Source organism: Scylla paramamosain, chromosome 41 (assembly GCF_035594125.1).
Source record: "Scylla paramamosain isolate STU-SP2022 chromosome 41, ASM3559412v1, whole genome shotgun sequence".
NCBI lineage: Eukaryota > Metazoa > Arthropoda > Malacostraca > Decapoda > Portunidae > Scylla > Scylla paramamosain.
In genome coordinates, this window is record NC_087191.1 from 71,606 (window position 1) to 92,500 (window position 20,895).

Consider the following 20,895-nt stretch of genomic DNA (forward strand, 5'->3'; position numbering starts at 1 on the left):
GGTGGCGAGGCCCCGCACGGCGATCAGCTGATCTTTGTTATGGTAAGATGCGTGAGTGTAGAGTGGTGATTGTGGACATAATTTCACTTCTATTCAAGTATCCGGCAATATTCAAGTATCCAGCATGTCGGCGGCCCCGTTGATACCGGATACAAGGGATTTTACTGTATTTTTTATACACCACATTTTCTTTGCATTTCTTTTTTCTAAAAACTATATATATATATATATATATATATATATATATATATATATATATATATATATATATATATATATATATATATATATATATATATATAATTTTTTATTTTTTTTTTTTTTGCCATGAAAATGAGAAGTAAACTGCAGAAAACGCCTCATTATTCATAGCCTGTCACCTGTTGTTAGTGACCCGTCTCCTGTACCTTCACCTCCACCTCAGACGTCATCTGTCGAGCGTGTTTCCTCTCAAGTGTTGCATTTATCCCGGCGTCCAGCTTTCTTATGAATTTGTTGTCGTAAAGATGGTCACACCTACTTATATTGCTTCTTTCATAAGAAAGACCTCATTTCTGCTCGTTCATTGGTTCACCTGAGCATGACGCAACTTCTAGGAATGTGCCTTCTAAGCAGTTTTCAGGCCACTCTTGTTCTAAACCTTCATCAACTGGTCGTCGTGTCTATTTTCAGTCTTCTGCTCAGGAATGGTATAAGAGCTCACCGTCTCCAGTCCCGAGACCTCGAATGCCTCTTCAGCGTCCCATCTATTTTCACTCTTCTGCTCAGACACGGTATATGCACTCCAGCCCCTAGACCTCGCATGCCTTTAGAACGATTGTCTAAATTCTGTCTTGTTCATGGACCAAGTAACCACATGACATGACAGAGGATGTTTCAGAATTTTAGAATGGCAGCGAGAGCAAGTTGTGACAGCCTCTCTGTCATTTTTTAGAGCCGTCAAACTCAAATCTGGAGAGATTAGTGCTGTCTTGTCTGGAGCACCCTCTCGCTTTTCCCAATGCCATTGCTGCCTTTCAAGGTTTCCAACTTTTCTAGTGATTTTCTTATGAAACACCTCTTTCTTTGGGAGTTGACACTGGAGATTCTTGTAATTTCTTCAGTGTCCAAGTTTATTCCAAATTTAAGGACTTATTTAACCTTCCCTTACAGACAATAATCTTTCTAATGAATAAGGTTCTTCCTTACATTTCCTTGGTACAGTTCTTCTCCCTTTGTCTCTTGCCAATAATTTACCACCATTTGAGGCAGAGTTTTTTGTATCTTCTGATTTTGTCCTCAATAGCGATGGTCTATTAGAACTTCACTCACATGTGACTCATGGTATTGATGTTTTCATCAACACCTTGATATTTCATTTTAGGATATTGTTATCTTTGCAATGAACTTTCCGGCACCAATCTTACCCTCTAAATATCCTGTTCACTCTTCAAAGCATTCACACGTTACATATCATGGTTTATCATTGCTTGTTGGAGTCAAAACGTTAAATATTGGCTGTGGATGTCTGTTCTGCTGTTGTGAGCGGAAATCAGCGAGTGGGCCCCATGAATGCTGCCTGCCTCCCTGTTCATGTGGCAAATGCGTCTATTCACTCCTGCGTGTTATCTTTGCCAGATTCTGTCCGCGTTCATTGGTTGGCTCTTGAAAATATTCTTTCCTCTTTCTGAGATCTTATAACTGATTGTGACTCTCCAAGGAGTGGTGCACTTCTTGGTTCTTTGGAAGTCTGTGACTGTAGGTCCTTTCATAACTCTGCACACCTTATTGTTTCAGATTTTCCTAACACAGATATTTCTCATGATAATGCTGATCTCATTTCTCCGCCTTCACCTCATGTCAAGGTGTTGGATTTCTCAACAGCAAAGTTTCGTCTACTCGACTTCCTAGTCAAACACAAACCAGCTGTTGCTTTGCCTAATGAACCATTTGGTGTACATACCCTGAATGCTGCTGAGTCTCGCTTCTCAGTTACTCATCTAGAGGCTCTGGCACTGGTATGAGCTTTACATAATTTTTATGACATCATCTGTGGCTACCAATTGACAGCTAATACTGAACATGCTGCCTTGCTTCACCTCTTCAAGGGTAAAAATCTATCGGGTCGACTCGCGAGATGGTTTGTCATAGTTCATGAATTTAACCCAACGATCGAGTATTTGCTCGGTAAATCCATAAATCTTGGGTCATACCGTAATACGGTATTCGAACGACACATGACCTTTGAGCCTCCTCTGACCAGCCTGAAAGAGCTTTCATCACTAAACATGACTTTCATCCAATGTTCAGATGTCCAATTTTGATATTTCTTACAGAAATAAACCTTTTTCTCCTTTATTGCTTCAGTGAGCATGGGCTTATTAGCGGCACGGTGACTTGGTAGACCCAAGTCCTTCTCCAGGCAATGCCGTATCGTCGTGATTGCGACGTTCTGGAGGAGTTCAGGGTGCTTGTTCTTGAGTGCAGTTGCGGTTATAGCAGGATCTGACATCCTTCCACGTTTCAGGATCGAATCAGTCCTTGGTGAGATCTTATGAGCGCCAGAGACCTTCTTCCTCTGCGGTACCATAACAGGTGGCAATGGTGGCAGTACCCGCTTCAGTTGGTAAATCGCCTCTTTTGACAGCCTTAGACTTCTAGCAACAGAAATAACCGACTCTCCCTTCTCCAACAAACTCAAGGCACGACCTTTCTCTTCCATTATAAGCTTCTTGCTCCCCATTGTGTTCATAGAGATTCAAGGTATAATGCATTTTTTTTTTTTCAAAACAGTGTAAAGATTTTATTTTCCATCACTTTGTGTGTGTGTGTGTGGGTATATATATATATATATATATATATATATATATATATATATATATATATATATATATATATATATATATATATATATATATATATATATATATATATATATATATATATTGTTCCGTGTTGCGATATAAACGAAAAGAAGTAAGAACGAATAAAGAGGCTAGAAGAAAGAGAAATAAAAAAAAGACAGGCTGGAATGAAAGTTGACGTGCTTCTGACATATAGCCTATCCTCAACAGCTTAGTATAACTTTCACCCACGCTGAGTTGTTTCTTTTCCCCATTTCATTTGCCCACTTTTATTTGATCAGTTGGTTTGAGTGTCACCCAGTAGTTAGTAGCAGAATTGCCCTTGACTAAGTCATAATCAGTATTCATCCAGCCCCCATAGTTCCATCATATTTATTTTCTGATGGCAAAGCTTTTATTCATGTAAGCAAACGCCGAGTGAAGCCAGACAGTGTGTGTGTGTGTGAATTGAATTGAATTGAATCGAATTTATTGGTATACTCAGACTTATAAAAGTATGGAGCACAGCTCCTACAATAAATAAATGGTATCAATTTACAATCCAAAAAATAATTATTTGCAAGTGATTAACAATAAAACAAAGATTAGGTTTTGAGATACACAAAGCTTACCTAAATATACTTAAAACTGCTTTCACAAACAAAGCTAAATTTTTAAGAATGTTTACATCTGTGGTTTGCATCAACAAAGCATACTTAAAGTAAGCAGGCCTGCAAGCATAATATTCTGGTATATACATCGCCCTTAACATTACAATATTTGCGTTATTGCAAACGAGAAGAACATGATATTCCTCACCTACAGCGTCATCATCACACTTACCACATATTCGATCTTCTCTAGTTTCACCAGTGTACCTACCAACATTAACATGCAACTTCTGCATCTTGACAATTTATTCTTACATACCATAATTCAATTTAAATATCCTATAATTACTGGATAAAGATTTTGTTTCAATGTTACTAGGCCAAGTTGTTATCCACTGGTCCCTCAGTCTTAACTTGACAGCTTTTTTTTAATCCATGTCCCACAACCATGACATTCCACATTCATCACAGATATTCTTGATACAGGCTAACCATGGTGAAGTATAGATACCTAACCTATCTAAATGCAGTCAACACCTATACATAACAAAACACAATTTACTTTCTTTGCCGGAGATCATTCTCGCCCAATAACTTATCACTTTACACTTAATATAAATATTAAGAGGATATACACCAAGTTCGCCATATACCATATTATTGCTAGCCCTTTTATGTACATACAGTATATGTTTTAAGAAACTCAAGTGCAACAACTCTATCTCTCAGACAACATAATGTCCCCAAATCTCACATGCATAATTCAGTATTGTCAACACCATGGTATTAAACAAATCAACTTGCCTATCAACTGGAGAATCAAACCTACACTTTCCTATTATTGAATACAGTGCCCTTGTTGCATGATCCTTAAGATCTAACTCTCCTATCAGAAATCTCCCATTATAATTAAATACGTAATATACCCAAATACTTGTAATCCTCAACCACTTCAATGTTTTCATTACCAAACTCAAAATCATGACTATCTTGGTGAACCTTTCCTCTGCTGAACACAACAATTTTTTTATTTGTTACAATAAGTTTTGATTTCCATTCATTACAATAATCATAGTATTAAAGTTAGCAGAGCTCTTGTGCATATGATATCTGTGCCTAGCTTTATGCTGTTCTTGTCTTGATCTCCAGCACTGCCTACCATACCCTATTAAGCAGGCGTTGTTGGATTTTTTAATATAACATTTTCTCTTAGTTTGAGGGAGAATTTTAAGTGAAGGCTCAATTAAGATTTGTTTTAATTCATGGTTAATGTCATCTATGGATGTAACATGTATATTTGCCATCATCTCATTTACCTTATCTTTATCAATATGACTCACTCTTTTTCTCAGCATCCTATTTACCAGGTTTTACACTTTCATTACACCCTTGGATATTTGTCTTTAATATAGATATATCATTCAAAACTTTAAATTTCAGCCTAGTGCATAACACACAATGTACATCTGATATCATTGGGTCAAAATCAAGTGCTTCAAAGACTTCTACAGACTGCATTACCTCCGATGAACCTATTAAATAATCTATGGTTGTATGATATGTTGTTGTAGGTTTACCAACACCACAGTCTTCCCCTAACCTACCACTGAATATAAACAAGTGGTTGTTTTTACAAAATTCTACTAATCTTTTATCATATGAGTTACTATCAGGGGGTTAAATCTTGATTATATCTTTGTGTTGGTATGTCATAATCTTTAAGACTTAAATACGGCATCTCAGCAGACATCAGATCATCATCATCATTAACAGAACAAACCTCAGAAATAGTTAAAGTATGAGCATTGAAATCACCACAGAGGACGTGTACATAATCGTCATTTCTATCATCCAATTCCTCAAAGTGCTCAGCACTACCATATCTTGAAAAGTGGGTATGCACACACAACTTAACACCTTATCTAAACTTAACTCCTTATCTAAATTTACATCTTCCATGTCTATCTTTATTGAGAATAAACATTCATAATCTTTTCTTATTTGCTTCCATTTGAAACTAGCGTTCTCTTTGACAGCAATAAGTTGTCTACCAGACTTATACCTATTAATTTTACTTCTGTTCTTAAACACAATATCAAAGTCATTCCCTTCCATTACATCTTTCATACTCAACATGTCAACATCATCAGTTTTTGTTTCTCAGAAGCAAACTACATCATAATATTTTGTATAATCAAAAAAATAACGTGGGAGGAACTTTGCTTCAAGTCCACGTATATCAAAGGATAACAATTCAACTGACAGTGGGTGTACAGTAGGTGGCACAAACTTCTTTTTCCGCATTATTACAGTAGAAATGTTCCTGTGTGTGCGCTGTGCCACGGCGCCTCCCTATATCTTAACTAAATGATCCAGGTTGAGCTGCTCCAGTCAAGGTTGGTGATTCCTACCTTATGTAGATTATGTAGATGAGTTATATATATATATATATATATATATATATATATATATATATATATATATATATATATATATATATATATATATATATATATATATACACACACACACCCACACACACACACACACACACACGCCACATGTTGGGTAGGGCTTCTTCCTTGTTTATTAGAGCTTTTCAACATTATTTGGAATATTTGTGATTTTCCCTTTTCTTGGGGTGTTCCTATAATTATCCCAATCCAAACGCCAGGAAAGATCATCAATTAGGGACCAATTGACGTCCAATTTCCTTAACCTTTTGCAATTGTAAGTTGCTCGAAAAGGTGTTAAATATCAAGCTTATGTGATACTTGGAGAGAGGCCATTACTTGCCGCCATTTTAATATGATTTCGGGAAATTAGGTGTACGTTTGATGCTTTTTTGTCTCTAGAATCTATTGTATGTGAAACATTCGCTAGTAAACAGTATCAGTTTACAGTATTTTTTTTATTTGGAGAAAGCTTATCACACAGCTTGTTCTCATGGCATTGTACTTAGTTTCCTCTGATATTGGCTCGGTGGCCGACTTCCTACTTTTTTTTTTATTCAGCATTTTTTTTTTTTTTTTTTTCTTTCTCATCTTTTACGGGCACACATTGGGGGCGTTCTTTCTGAATCTCATCCACTTCAAGATGGCATGTATACTTAGTGTCACACTTTTCGCAGTGGCCATAAACAGTGCCGTTGGTGTGCTTCCAGAAGGAGTTCGTGGTAATTTATGTCGATGACGTGTCAATATCCTTTCCTGTGGCGTGGATGCCTTTCATTGAGAGGAAGTTGCAGTTAGCAATTAATATTGTTTCTCGTTGGGATGCAACTCGGGAATCTTATTTCTCGGCTTCAAAGACTGTGTCCATACATTTTTTATTGCCTTTGTGGTATTTGTATCTATGTGATGGAAAAATCTCTTATGTGGAGGAAACTCGTTTCCTGGGACTTGAATTTGAGAAATGCCTGACTTGGGTACCTCACCTTCGCTATATCAAAGGAAGAGATAGTAGGTACCTGACGAAACGATAATTACTCACCGGATCGGGGGGGTACTGTGAACTTATCATTAAACCAAGCTGTGACCTTCCTGATCGTTTCACTTTGTCTCACAACGTAAGGGGGCAGTCACAGCCTGCCCTCTAAAGACAACTCTCTTCCTTCACACAAAACTACAATCACCTTTTAACACACACACACACCCTTCACTCACAATTTTAAAATTATCATGGCAACTCTTACACCAGCCTCGGTGTCCCTATCTGCAGGGACTCCGACCTGGGGAAAAATGTCCCCAGGTCGGACTGCCCTTCTGACGACGACCCTAAGTGTCTTGACACCCCCCCTAAGTTTTTTCTTCATTAACTTCTCCAACACTCGTGGTCTAAGATCTAATTTTCAATCTATAGATCACCACCTCTCCTCTTCTAAACCTCATCTTCTTTTCCTCACTGAAACTCAGGTGTCTGAGGCAACTGACAGTAGCCCCTTTTCTGTTGCCTCCTACTTTCTCTTTCCTCATTTTCGATCCAAATGTGGATGTTGCGTTTATGTGCGCAACGACTTAACCTCCTCTCGTGCCCAGGCTCTTGAATTTTCCGAGTTTTCCACCATCTGGCCACGACTACAGAGTCACTCTCAAATTAAATTTATCTGTGTTGTATAGCTCGCACCTAACTCCTGTGACTATAAGAAATTCTTTGACTACCTAACTTCCAGAGTGGTGCACATTCTGACTCTCTTCCCTTTTGCAGATATCTCCATTCTTGGAGACTTCAATGTTCACCACCAGCTTTGGCTTTCCTCTCCCTTCACTGACCATCCTCGTGAACTAGCTTTTGCTATCCTCCACGACCTAGAGCAATTGGTGCCACACTCTACTCGTATTCATGACCGTCTTGGAGATACACCCAACGTTCTTGACCTTTTCCTGACCTTTAATCCTTCTGCTTATGCTGACACCCTCTCTTCTCCGTTGGGCTCCTCCGATCACAATCTCATATCTGTATCTTGTTCTATCGCTCCAATCCCTCCTCAGGATCCCCCTAAGCGAAGGTGCCTTTGGCGTTTTACCTGTGCTAGTTGGGGGACCTGAGGTATTTTACTGATTCTCCTTGGAATGACTACTGCTTCCGTGTCAGAGACCCGTCTTTGTATGCTGAGTGCATAACAGAGGTGATAGTGTCTGGCATGGAGGAGTACATTCCTAACTCTTTTTCTCGATCGAAACCTTCCAAACCTTGCTTTAACACAGCTTGTTCTCGTGTTATACGTGAGAGAGGTGGCCCAGAAAAGGTACTTAAGCCTTCCTTCACCAGAGTCTCATGCGCTTTATATTTCTACTCGGAACCATGCCAAGTCTGTTCTCCAACTAGCCAAAAACTCCTTCATTAACATAAAATGTCAAAACCTTTCAAGATCTAACTCCCCTCGTGATTTCTGGCATCTAGCCAAAAATATTTCCAATAACTTTGCTTCTTCTTCTTTCCCTCCTCTACTTCAACCATATGGCACCACTGCTATCACATCTATTTCTAAAGCAGAACTCTTTCCTCAAACCTTTCCTAAAAACTCTACCTTGGACGATTCTGGGCTTGTTCCTCCCTCTCCTCCACCCTCTGACTACTTCATGCCACCTATTAAAATTCTTCGCAATGATGTTTTCCATGCCCTCGCTGGCCTAAACCCTCGGAAGGCTTATGGACCTGATGGGGTCCCTCCTATTGTTCTCCGAAACTGTGCCTCCATGCTTGCACCTTGCCTAGTCAAACTCTTTCAGCTCTGTCTGTCAACATCTACCTTTCCTTCTTGCAGGAAGTTTGCCTACATTCAACCTGTTCCTAAAAAGGGTGACCGTTCTAATCCCTCAAACTACCATCCTATTGCTTTAATTTCCTGCCTATCTAAAGTTTTTTAATCTATCCTCAACAGGAAGATTCTTAAACATCTATAACTTCACAACCTTCTATCTGATCGCCAGTATAGGTTCCGTCAAGGCCGCTCTACTGGTGATCTTCTGGCTTTCCTTACTGAGTCATGGTCATCCTCTTTTAGAGATTTTGGTGAAACTTTTGCTGTTGCCTTGGACATATCTATAGCTTTTGATAGAGTCTGGCACAAAGCTTTGATTTCCAAACTACCCTCCTACTGTTTCTATCCTTCTCTCTGTAACTTCATCTCAAGTTTCCTTTCTGACCATTCTATTGCTGCTGTGGTAGACGGTCACTGTTCTTCTAAATCTATTAACAGTGGTGTTCCTCAAGGTTCTGTCCTGTCACCCACTCTCTTCTTATTATTCATTAATGATCTTCTAAACCAAACTTCTTGTCCTATCCACTCCTACGCTGATGATACCACCTTGCACTTTTCCACGTCTTTCCATAGACGTCCAACCCTTCAGGAGGTAAACATATCACGCAGGGAAGCCACAGAACGCCTGATTTCTGATTTTTCTAAAATTTCTGATTGGGGCAGAGCAAACTTGGTATTGTTCAATGACTCAAAAACTCAATTCCTCCATCTATCAACTCGACACAACCTTCCAGACATCTATCCCCTCTTCTTCAATGACACTCAACTGTCCCCCTCTTCTACACTGAACATCCTCGGTCTGGCCTTTATTTATAATCTGAACTGGAAACTTCACATCTCATCTCTAGCTAAAACAGCTTCTATGAAGTTAGGTGTTCTGAGACGTCTCCGCCAGTTTTTCTCACCCCCCAGCTGCTAACTCTGTACAAGGGCCTTATCCGTCCATGTATGGAGTATGCTTCACATGTCTGGGGGGGTTCCACTCATACTGCTCTTCTAGACAGGGTGGAATCAAAAGCTTTTCGTCTCATCAACTCCTCTCCTCTAACTGACTGTCTTCAGCCTCTCTCTCACTGCCGCAATGTTGCATATCTAGCTGTCTTCTACCGCTATTTTCATGCTAACTGCTTCTCTGATCTTGCTAACTGCATGCCTCCCCTCCTTCCGCGACCTCAGTGCACAAGACTTTCTTCTTTCTCTCACCCCTATTCTGTCCACCTCTCTAACGCAAAGAGTTAACTAGTATTCTCAATCATTCATCCCTTTCTCTGGTAAACTCTGGAACTCCCTGCCTGCTTCTGTATTTCCACTTTCCTTTGACTTGAATTCCTTCAAGAGGGAGGTTTCAAGACACTTATCCACCAATTTTTGACCACTGCTTTTACCCTTTTATGGGACTGGCATTTCAGTTGGCATTTTTTTTATTAGATTTTTGTTGCCCTTGGCCAGTGTCCTTCCTACATAAAAAAAAAAAAAAAAAAAATGTTTTCTTGGGTGAAGACAGTTAAAAAATACTAATCTCCTCCCCAGAACTAACCAGCTCCTCATCTGCTGCCTTTAATGGACCTACAGTATCCTTATTCTTCGTCCTGTATACCTGATAAAATCCCTTGGGGTCCATCTTCACCTGGCTGGCTACCTTTGATTCATAATTGCCCTTAACTTTCCTCGTTAACTTCCTGACTGTTCTAACTAATTAATTATATTGTGACCTTAAAACTTCTTCACCTGCCCTTAATCTCTTATATATACTTGTCTTACGCCCTATATAATGCTTTAATCTAGCAGTCATCCATTTAGGGTAATTTTTTGTGATCTTATTGTCCTATACGGGATATTTGCTAGCTGACCTGTATGAAATTTATCTACGAAATATTCATACAATTCATCTACATTTACCTCACCTAATCCCCTCAACGCGGCCCGTGCCATTCTCTCCACTCCCTCATCTACTCGCCTCGACCTCACCTCTCTCATTTTAGCATGACCTGACATTCCAACATACTCACACCTATCTCCCCCTTCCTCTTTCCTCCGCCCCTTCTGGACACATCTTCCCTCCTCTTGTCCTACACCCTCACACCTCACCTCACCTCTCTCATCCTGCCTTATCTCTCTGAACTCCGTCCTTGACCTGACCTCATCCTGCATCCCTTGCCAGTCCACTCCTTGGAGGTACCTTTTTAATTCCTAAAAATCTGCTCTCCTAAAGTCAGGTATTTTACTAGTGTTTTTGCTTCTAAAAGTTTCTTCCCATTCTAAATTGTACCTGATTTCCCTTTGGTCACTGTTACCTAGCTGTCCTCCAACCTCTACATGCGTGACTGCTTCCTCCCTGTTAGTAAGAATTAAATCTAGAATATTATTCCCCCTTGTGGGTTCTACGACTACCTGTTTTAAAAAAAAATATCCTGAATTACCTTAAGAAATTCCTCTGCTTCCTTGTTACCCACCATCAGACTCCAGTCGATATTCCCAGAATTAAAATTTCCCACCACACATAGCTACCATACATAGTTACCTGCCTGCTCTATTTAATTCCTGCCACAGTGAGGTGTTAATTTTCCTTTGTACTGGTCGGTGGTCTGTAAACTACCCCTAGTACTACTGACTGCGATCCTTCCTTAATATCTACCCACATCGACTGTTATACTGTTAATTATACTGTTAATACAACATTGTAATGTGTCCGTAACGTTTAAGGCGACGCTTCCTCCTCTCCAGTTTTCCCTATTTTTATAGAACATTGTATAACCATCTATGTTAACCTCTGGATTAAATACTTTTCCTGACATATCTAACCAAGTTTCAGTTAAAGCAATTAAATCAAATTTCTCTACACACGCTATTCCTCTAAGCAAGTCCATTTTGTTCAGAATACTTCTACAGTTTGTGTAGTAAACACTTAAGCTACTTCTCATCTTCCCTGAGCTAACTAGCTTTCTAGATTTAACTAATTTGCCCCTCGCCTTCCCCTCACTACCCCTTCTTCCCTCTCGACTAACGGAAAAAGTGCTAGAGTGCAGTTACCTCCCGCTCGAGTGTTTCGGCCAAAACACGAACACCCTGGCGTGACAAATGCACTCCATCCCTGGCGTACAAGGTGTCCCTGCCATAGAAAAGGTCCCAGTTGTCGATGAACGTCCATCCATTACTCTTACAATGACTCGCTAGCCTGCGATTCACTGTAATAGCCCTGGACAGCCACTCAGCACCAACTCCCCTCCTCGGCAAGACACCACATACCACGGGGATCCCTCCCTTGTCCCTAATCCTGTCCAAAGCCTGTCGAAACCTCCCGATAAGCTCCTCACTCCTGACCTTACCAAGGTCATTCCCTCCCGCACTGAGAAAAACAATGGGCTTGGTCCCATCTTTTTCCAAGCACGTGTCTAGCCTATCAGCTACCTTCCCTATCCCGGTCCCCGGCAAACACACCCTCGACCTACGCTTCCTATCCCTAGCACAGGACGCACTATCTAAGTGCCTAACCTGACTATCAGCAAACACAAGCACTCTACCTTGGGAGCAGGGTAACTGCATTTGTCGCCTCCTTCTTGTCTCCTCCCGCCCTGTCCACCTCCTCCTTCACTTCCTCCAGCACATTGAAGAGATTCTTCGTCTTCACGCAAGGCGCCCTGAAGCCCTTCACCCTCTTGGCTCCCCTGCACACAACCGACCACTGCTCCTCCGTCGCCTTACTAGGTACGGTGACGGTGGGGCACGACCCTCCCACAGGTGCTGAGATCCTCTCATAGAACTCAGCCTGCAGGTCTGAGATCCTCTCACGAAACTCAGCCTGCACCTCTGAGATCCTTCGATGGAACTCAGCCTCCACCTCTGAGACCTTCGCAACGAAGGCCTCGAGAACAGGATTTTTCACGCTATTTTCATGCTAACTGCTCTTCTGATCTTGCTAACTGTATGCCTCCTCTCTTGCCGCGGTCTTGCTGCACAAGACTTTCTTCTTTCTCTCACCCCTATTCTGTCCATCTCTCTAATGCAAGAGTTAAGCAATATTCTCAATCATTCATCCCTTTCTCTTGTAAACTCTGGAACTCCCTGTCTGCATCTATATTTCCACCTTCCCAAGACTTGAATTCCTTCAAGAGGGAGGTTTCAAGTCACTTTTCCTTCAATTATTGATAATCGCTTTGGACCATTTTCTGGGACTGGTATCTCAGTGGGCTTTTTTCATTTTTTTTTTTTTTTTTTTTTGCGGGGAGGATTTTTGTTGCCCTCCTACATAAATTAATAAAAAAAATATATATATACATATATATATATATATATATATATATATATATATATATATATATATATATATATATATATATATATATATATATATATATATATTAAGGTAGCATGTACGAGGGCACTGTCACTCCTTAGAATCTTGGCTCATACCTCTTGGTTCGTTGATAGATAGACCCTTTATATCTCTGGTGCTGAGGTTCGGCTTTTTGTGTTAGATTCGGTGCACCATGCCGGTGTTTACCTGGGAACTGGTGCGTTCCGCTAATGCCCAATCCCTAGCTTAGTGGTGGATGCTGGTGTCCTTCCTCTGCGTTACCATAACATGTGACATGGACACATACATGTCACATACATGGTCACATACATGGACGTGTGTCCATGTGCAGGATCGCTGCTCAGAGAATGCAGTGGCTATCTCCGGACAGGTCACACGCGTCTCACTCATGGTTACCTCATGTCCCGAAAAACAAAACTCTTTTGATTTGACTGTTTAATTTGTCTTACACTCTGACACTTTCTAGTGGATCTCCCATCTGGGGAGGGGACAACAAATGTCCCCAGGTCGGACTGCTCTTCTGATATTGACCCTAAGCGTCTTGGCACTCCACTCAACTTTTTCTTCATTAACTTCATTAACTGCAACATTCGTGGTCTAAGATATAATTTTCAATATATACCTGCTCTCCTCTACTAAATCTCATCTTCTTTTCCTCACTGAAACACATGTGACTGGAGCAACTGATATTTTTTGTTCCCTAGTACTTTCTGTATCCTCATTTTCAATCCAAAGCTGGATGTTACGTTTATGTGTGCATTGACTTAACTTGATCTCGTGTTCACGCTCTGGAATCTTCCAGGTTTTCCACCATTTGGCTAAGACTAGAGACTCACTAACATACTAAATTTATCTGTGCTGTATACCTTTCACCTAACTCTTCTGACTATAAGAAATTCTTTGACTTCTTAACTTCCAAAAGTGGAGCATATTCTGACTCTTTTTCCTTTTGCGAAAATCTCAATTCTTGGAGACTTCAATGTTCACCATCAGCTTTGCCTTTCTTCTCCTTTCACTGACCATCCTGTTGAACTAGTCTTCAACTTTGCTATCCTCCACAACCTAGAGCAAATGGTGCAGCACCCTACTCGTATTCCTGACCGTCTTGAAGATACGCCCAACATTCTTGATCTTTACCTAACCTCTAATCCTTCTAATCTAATCCTTCTAATCCTTTAAATCCTTCTAAACCTCTAATCCTTCTAATCCTTCTGTCACCCTCTCTTCTCTGTTTTGCTCCTCCGATCACAATCTCATATTTGTATTTTGTTCTGGCTCTCCAATCCCTCCTCAGGATCCCCCTACGTGGAGGTGCCTCTGGTATTTTGCCTCTGCTGAGGGAAAACACCTGAGGAGGTTTTTTTCCTGATTTACCTTTGAATGACTACTGCTTCCGTGACAAAAACCCGTCTTTCTATGCCGAGCGCATAACAGAGATGATAGTGTCTGGCATGGAGACATATATTCCTCACTCTTTTCTCGACCTAATCCTCCCACACTGGTTTATCACAAGTAGTTCTATACATGATGGAGAGGTGGCCCACGAAAGGTACTTAAACCTTCCATCACCAGAATCTCATGTGCTTTATATTTTTCCCTGGAACCATGTCATGTTTGTTTTTCAAGTGGTCAAAAACTCCTTCATTAATAGAAAGTGTCAAAATCTTTTAAGATCAAACTCCCCCCGTGACTTCTGGCATCTAAATAAAAATATCTCAAATAATTTCGCTTCTTTTTTCTCTTCTTTATTTCAACCAGATGACACCACTGCTATCATACCTATCTCTGAAGCTGAATTCTTCGCTCAAACCTTTGCTAAAAACTCTACTTTGGACGATTCGGGGTTGGTTTCTCGCTCTGCTCCACTGACTAATTCATGCTACCTATTAAAATTCCCAGTGATGTTTTCCATGGCCTCACTGGCCTTAACCCTCGAAAGGCTTATGTACCTGATGGTGTCCCTCATATTGTGCTCTGAAACTGTCCCTCCCCGCTTGCACCTTGCCTGGTCAAACTCTTTCAACTCTGTCTGTCAACATATACCTTTCCTTCTTGCTGGAAGCTTGCTTACATTTAGCCTGTTCCTTAAAAGGATGACCGTTCTACAGTAGTACCTTTATCTACCGTCCTATTGCTTTAATTTCCTGCCTATCTAAAGTTTTCAGTCTATCCTCAACAGGAATATTCTTAAACATCTATCACTTCATAATCTTCTGTCTGATCGCTAGTAAGAGTTCCGTCAAGGCTGGTGTACTGGTGATCCTATGGCTTTCCTTACTGAGTCTTGGGCATCATCCTTTAGATATTTTTGATGAAACTTTTGCTGTTGCCTTGAACATATCTAAAAGTTTTGACAGAGTCTGGCACAAAGCTTTGACTTCCAGACTACTCTCCTACGGCTTTTATCCTTTTGTCTGTAACCTCATTTCAAGTTTCGTTTCTGACCGTTCTATTGCTGCTGTGATATACAGTCATTATTCTCCTAAATCTATTAATAGTGGTGTTTCTTAGGGTTCTGTCCTGTCACTCACTCTCTTCTTATTACTCATCAGTGACCTTCTATACCAAACTTTCTGTATTATCCACTCCTACCCTGCACTTTTCGCGTCTTTTCGTAGACCTACAACCCTTCACGAAGTAAAGATTTCACGCAGGGAAGACCCAGAACGCCTGATTTCTGATCTTTCTAAAATTTCTGATTGTGGCAGAGAAAACTTAGTATTGTTCAATGCATCAAGAACTCAATTTCTTAATCTATCAGCTCGACACAAACCTCCAGAGAACTATCTCCTCGTTCTGTTCTTTACTTATAATTTAAACTGGACACTTCACATCTTCTCTCTAGCTTAAACAGTTTCAATGAGTTAGACGTTCTGAGACGTCTCCGCCAGTTTTCCTCACTTCTCCACCTACAAACTCTGTACAAGGACCTTATTCGTCCATGTATGGAGTATGCTTCACATATCTGGGGGTTTCCCCTCAAACCGTTATTCTAGGCAGGCAGAAAAAATGCTTTTCGTCTCATCAGCTCCTCTCCTCTAACTGGTTGTCTTCAACCTCTCTCTCATCATCGCAACATTGCATCTCTAGCTGTCTTCTACCGCTATTTTCATGCTCACTGTTCTTATGATCTTGCTAACTCCATGCCTCCCCTCCTCCCGTATCTTTGCTGCAGAAGATTTTCTTATTTCTCTCACCCCTATTCTGTCCACCTCTCTAATGCAAGAGTTAACCAATATTTTCAGTCATTGATCCCTTTCTCTGGTAAACTCTGGAACTCCCTGCCTGCTTTTGTATTTCCACTTTCCTACGACTTGAGTTCCTCGAAGAAGGAGGTTGCAAGACACTTTACTTCCGTTTTGGATCCTGTTCTGGGACTTGCATCTCAATGGGCTTTTTTTTTTTTTATTGGAGTTTTGTTGCTCTTGGCCAGTGTCCTTCCTACATAAAAAAAAAAAAATCTGTTGAAGCTGTGGGAGCGATACGTTGAGGATACATATGGCTGATACTGAGCTGGGTGTCTATAGACCTTTGTCCATTTTATTTATTTATTTATTTATTTATTTATTTATTTATTTCTATTTATTTATCTATTTATTTATTTTATTTTATTTATTTATTTATTTTTTTCTCTTCTCAAAGCAATAGGTTCAAAGATTAGGCTTCATAGAAGCGGTGCTGATTTCATTCCTAGAGATGAGTAAATTTTTAGGACTGGCCTTGTGATATTCAATTATTCATCAGTCACCTTCACTAATATATTGCGTGAGGCCTCTTACATTAAGTTTGTCTATCTAAGGTTTTACATAAAAGGATCATGTTAAACGAAGGCTCAGAGTAATTCCCGTCCAACTCATAACACTTCTCCCTATTTCTCCTAATTTGTCCTTAAATTGAAACCATGAATCTTTGATCCCTTGTCTGATTCCATGTCGACTTCTTTCACCTTTTTTCTGCGTAGAAATACATAAGAACATAAGAGAATAAAAGAAACTGCGGGAAGCTGTAATAAGAAGACACACTGGAAACTAAATAGGACGGATCGATGAATTACTTTTTCTTTTCAACTTTTGTGAATATATATATATATATATATATATATATATATATATATATATATATATATATATATATATATATATATATATATATATATATATATATATATATATACAGCCTCTCCCACTGGGTAGAGAGCCCGCTCTAGTGCAGTGCCTTTTCCCCTCCAACTATATTTCCTTTTTGGCCATAGCATCCCCCGGTGGGTGACGGTGAACCCCGCGGCTTGCTCAAGGGGGGCCCTTAGAGGGCTGCCTTAAGCCCACCGGATAGGTCGGCCAACAACTTGATAGTGTTAGGCGCGGGGTAGGGACACTGCGACGATTGTTAGCAATCGGGTGTCTGTACTGCCTTGCCTAGGTAGGCTCCTTCTTTTTACTTTCTTTTAGATGTGGCAGTATGTCGGGCTTTTGCCCCATTATAGGATTTTTGTGTAACGTGTGTAATTTCCTAACAAAATGCCAAGGGTCAAAATCAAACACCCAGACCCCTCCGGGCAAAGTAAGCAATGCTTAATACGGATTCTCTCGGAACAAATTATATACGCAACAAGGATTATCCAGACCACGGACTCATTTATAGTATTAACGAGAACGGATGAAGACAGACCACATCTTCTCACCCAGCACTACAAACATCCTGAAAGGCTAAGGATTCCTCCCCGTTTTGCCTCCTGAAGTCCGGGCAAAAAGAACTTTAGTGTTGCTAAATTTATATGAACATATATACTCTAAATTTATATGAACATATATACTCTAACACAGAAAATGACATCACAGATGAACGGTGCAACAGGGAGACCCATCCCGGCCTGTGCCATCACATGAAACCAACACACAGTACTACACACAGTACACCTACACACTGTACTAACACGTATATTACACATTCATAAATTACTTACCTTACAATGTAAATAAGTTGTTCATTCGTACTGCTGGCAATCTCGCCGGTCGGGAACTAAGTTGTGTTTTGTCTACGGACATCTTGCTGTAGAGTAACTGTGGTTCTGCAAAAAAAAAAAAAAAAAAAAAAAGGTGTAATTACCTTATAAATATGTAGTCGCCATGGATTATAAAATTTAACTTTAACTCACATATATATTTCTTATGTAAAACACAAGGCAGGGAAACTGAAATAGGACACAGAAAGAAAAAGGAGCAATCTTGTTGATAGGGAAGGGACGCTACTCATATTACAAAACATCACACAGAAATAGCAAAGTGGTTAGCCCACCATCTTTTCTCTTCTACTGTCTTTCAATATTTTCTAGCTTTTATTCTTCTTCTGTACTGACTCTTCTTCTTCATCCCTCTTTTCTATAAACTCGGCCTGTCATTCTCTACACAACCTCCGAAAAGACAACAACCTCCTCTGCCACTGAAGAAGGGACAAGGACCCGAAATCGCGATCTGGCGAAGATGATATCCTACGGGAAAATCATCAATATTCTTACCAAAGAGAATAAGACACTCCTTCAAGAAAAAGAAAACATCATGAAGAAAATCATAAACGCTAAACTCAGTATCAGTTTCAACGAAATATGTACAAGAGAAAACCTCCTTCCCATTTATACACTCGTGTGTGTGTGTGTGTGTGTGTATATATATATATATATATATATATATATATATATATATATATATATATATATATATATATATATATATATATATATATATATATTTTTTTTTTTTTTTTTTTTCTTCTTTAATGTAGGAAGGACACTGGCCAAGGGCAACAAAAATCTAATAAAAAAAATGCCCCCAAAAATGCCAGTCCCATAAAATGGTCAAAGCAGTGGTCAAAAATTGATGAATAAGTGTCTTGAAACCTCCCTCTTGAAGGAATTCAAGTCATATGAAGGTGGAAATACAGAAGCAGGCAGGGAGTTCAGAGTTTACCAGAGAAAGGGATTAATGATTGAGAATACTGGTTAACTCTTGCGTTAGAGAGGTGGACAGAATAGGGGTGAGAAAAAGAAGAAAGTCTTGTGCAGCGAGGCCGCGGAAGGAGGGAAGGAATGCAGTGAGCAAGATCAGAAGAGCAGTTAGCATTAAAATAGCGGTAGAAGACAGCTAGATATGCAACATTGCGGTGGTGAGAGAGAGGCTGAAGACAGTCAGTTAGAGGAGAGGAGTTGAGACGAAAAGCTTTTGATTCCACCCTGTCTAGAAGAGCAGTATGAGTGGAACCTCCCCAGACATGTGAAGCATACTCCATATATGGACAGATAAGGCTCGTGTACAGAGTTAGCAGCTGGGGTGGGTTAGAAAAATTGGCGGAGACGTCTCAGAACACCTAACTTCATAGAAGCTGTTTTAGCTAGAAATAAGATGTCAAGTTTCCAGTTCATATTATAAGTAAAGGACAGACCGAGGATATTCAGTGTAGAAGAGGGGGACAGTTGAGTGTCATTGAAGAAGAGGGAATAGTTGTCTGGAAGGTTGTGTCGCGTTGATAGATGGAGGAATTGAGTTTTTCAGGCATTGAAGAATACCAAGTTTGCTCTGCCCCAATCAGAAATTTTAGAAAGATCAGAAGTCAAGCTTTCTGTGGCTTCCCTACGTGATATGTTTACTTCCTGAAGGGTTGGACGTCTATGAAAAGACGTGGAAAAGTGCAGGGTGGTATCGTCAGCGTAGGAGTGGATAGGACAAGAAGTTTGGTTTAGAAGATCATTAATGAATAATAAGAAGAGAGTGGGTGACAGGACAGAAACCTGAGGAACACCACTGTTAATAGATTTAAGAGAAAAACAGTGACCGTTTACCACAGCAGCAATAGAATGGTCAGAAAGGAAACTTGAGATGAAGTTACAGAGAGAAGGATAGAAACCGTAGGAGGGTAGTTTGGAAATCAAAGCTTTGTGCCAGACTCTATCAAGAGCTTTTGATATGTCCAAGACAACAGTAAAAGTTTCACCAAAATCTCTAAAAGAGGATGAACAAGACTCAGTAAGGAAAGCCAGAAAATCACCAGTAGAGCGGCCTTGACGGAACCCATACTGGCGATCAGATAGAAGGTTGTGAAGTGATAGATGTTTAAGAATCTTCCTGTTGAGGATAGATTCAAAAACTTTAGATAGGCAGGAAATTAAAGCAATAGGACGGTAGTTTGAGGGATTAAAACGGTCACCCTTTTTAGGAACAGGTTGAATGTAGGCAAACTTCCAGCAAGAAGGAAAGGTAGATGTTGACAGACAGAGCTGAAAGAGTTTGACTAGGCAAGGTGCAAGCACGGAGGCACAGTTTCGGAGAACAATAGGAGGGTCTCCATCAGGACCATAAGCCTTCCGAGGGTTTAGGCCAGCGAGGACATGGAAAACATCATTGCGAAGAATTTTAATAGGTGGCATGAAGTAGTCAGAGGGTGGAGGAGAGGGAGGAAGAAGCCCAGAATCGTCTAAGGTAGAGTTTTTAGCAAAGGTTTGAGCGAAGAGTTCAGCTTTAGAAATAGATGTGATAGCAGTGGTGCCATCTGGTTGAAATAGAGGAGGGAAAGAAGAAGCAAAGTTATTGGAGATATTTTTGGCTAGATGCCAGAAATCACGAGGGGAGTTAGATCTTGAAAGGTTTTGATATTTTCTGTTAATGAAGGAGTTTTTGGCTAGTTGGAGAACAGACTTGGCATGGTTCCGGGCAGAAATATAAAGTGCATGAGATTCTGGTGATGGGAGGTTTAAGTACCTTTTGTGGGCCACCTCTTTATCATGTATAGCACGAGAACAAGCTGTGTAAACCAAGGTTTAGAAGGTTTAGGACAAGAATAAGAGTGAGGAATGTACGCCTCCATGCCAGACACTATCACCTCTGTTATGCGCTC

The 20,895-nt window shown here is 40.2% G+C and overlaps 1 long non-coding RNA gene across 1 annotated transcript in view; it reads right to left on the reverse strand.

Annotated features, from left to right (window-relative positions):
- LOC135092898 (uncharacterized) overlaps positions 1–20,895 on the reverse strand; it is a 54,637-nt gene that overhangs the window by 31,622 nt on the left and 2,120 nt on the right. The window contains exon 2 of the long non-coding RNA XR_010263112.1: positions 17,975–18,079. This is a non-coding gene — a long non-coding RNA (uncharacterized LOC135092898). The remainder of the gene's footprint in view (positions 1–17,974; positions 18,080–20,895) is intronic.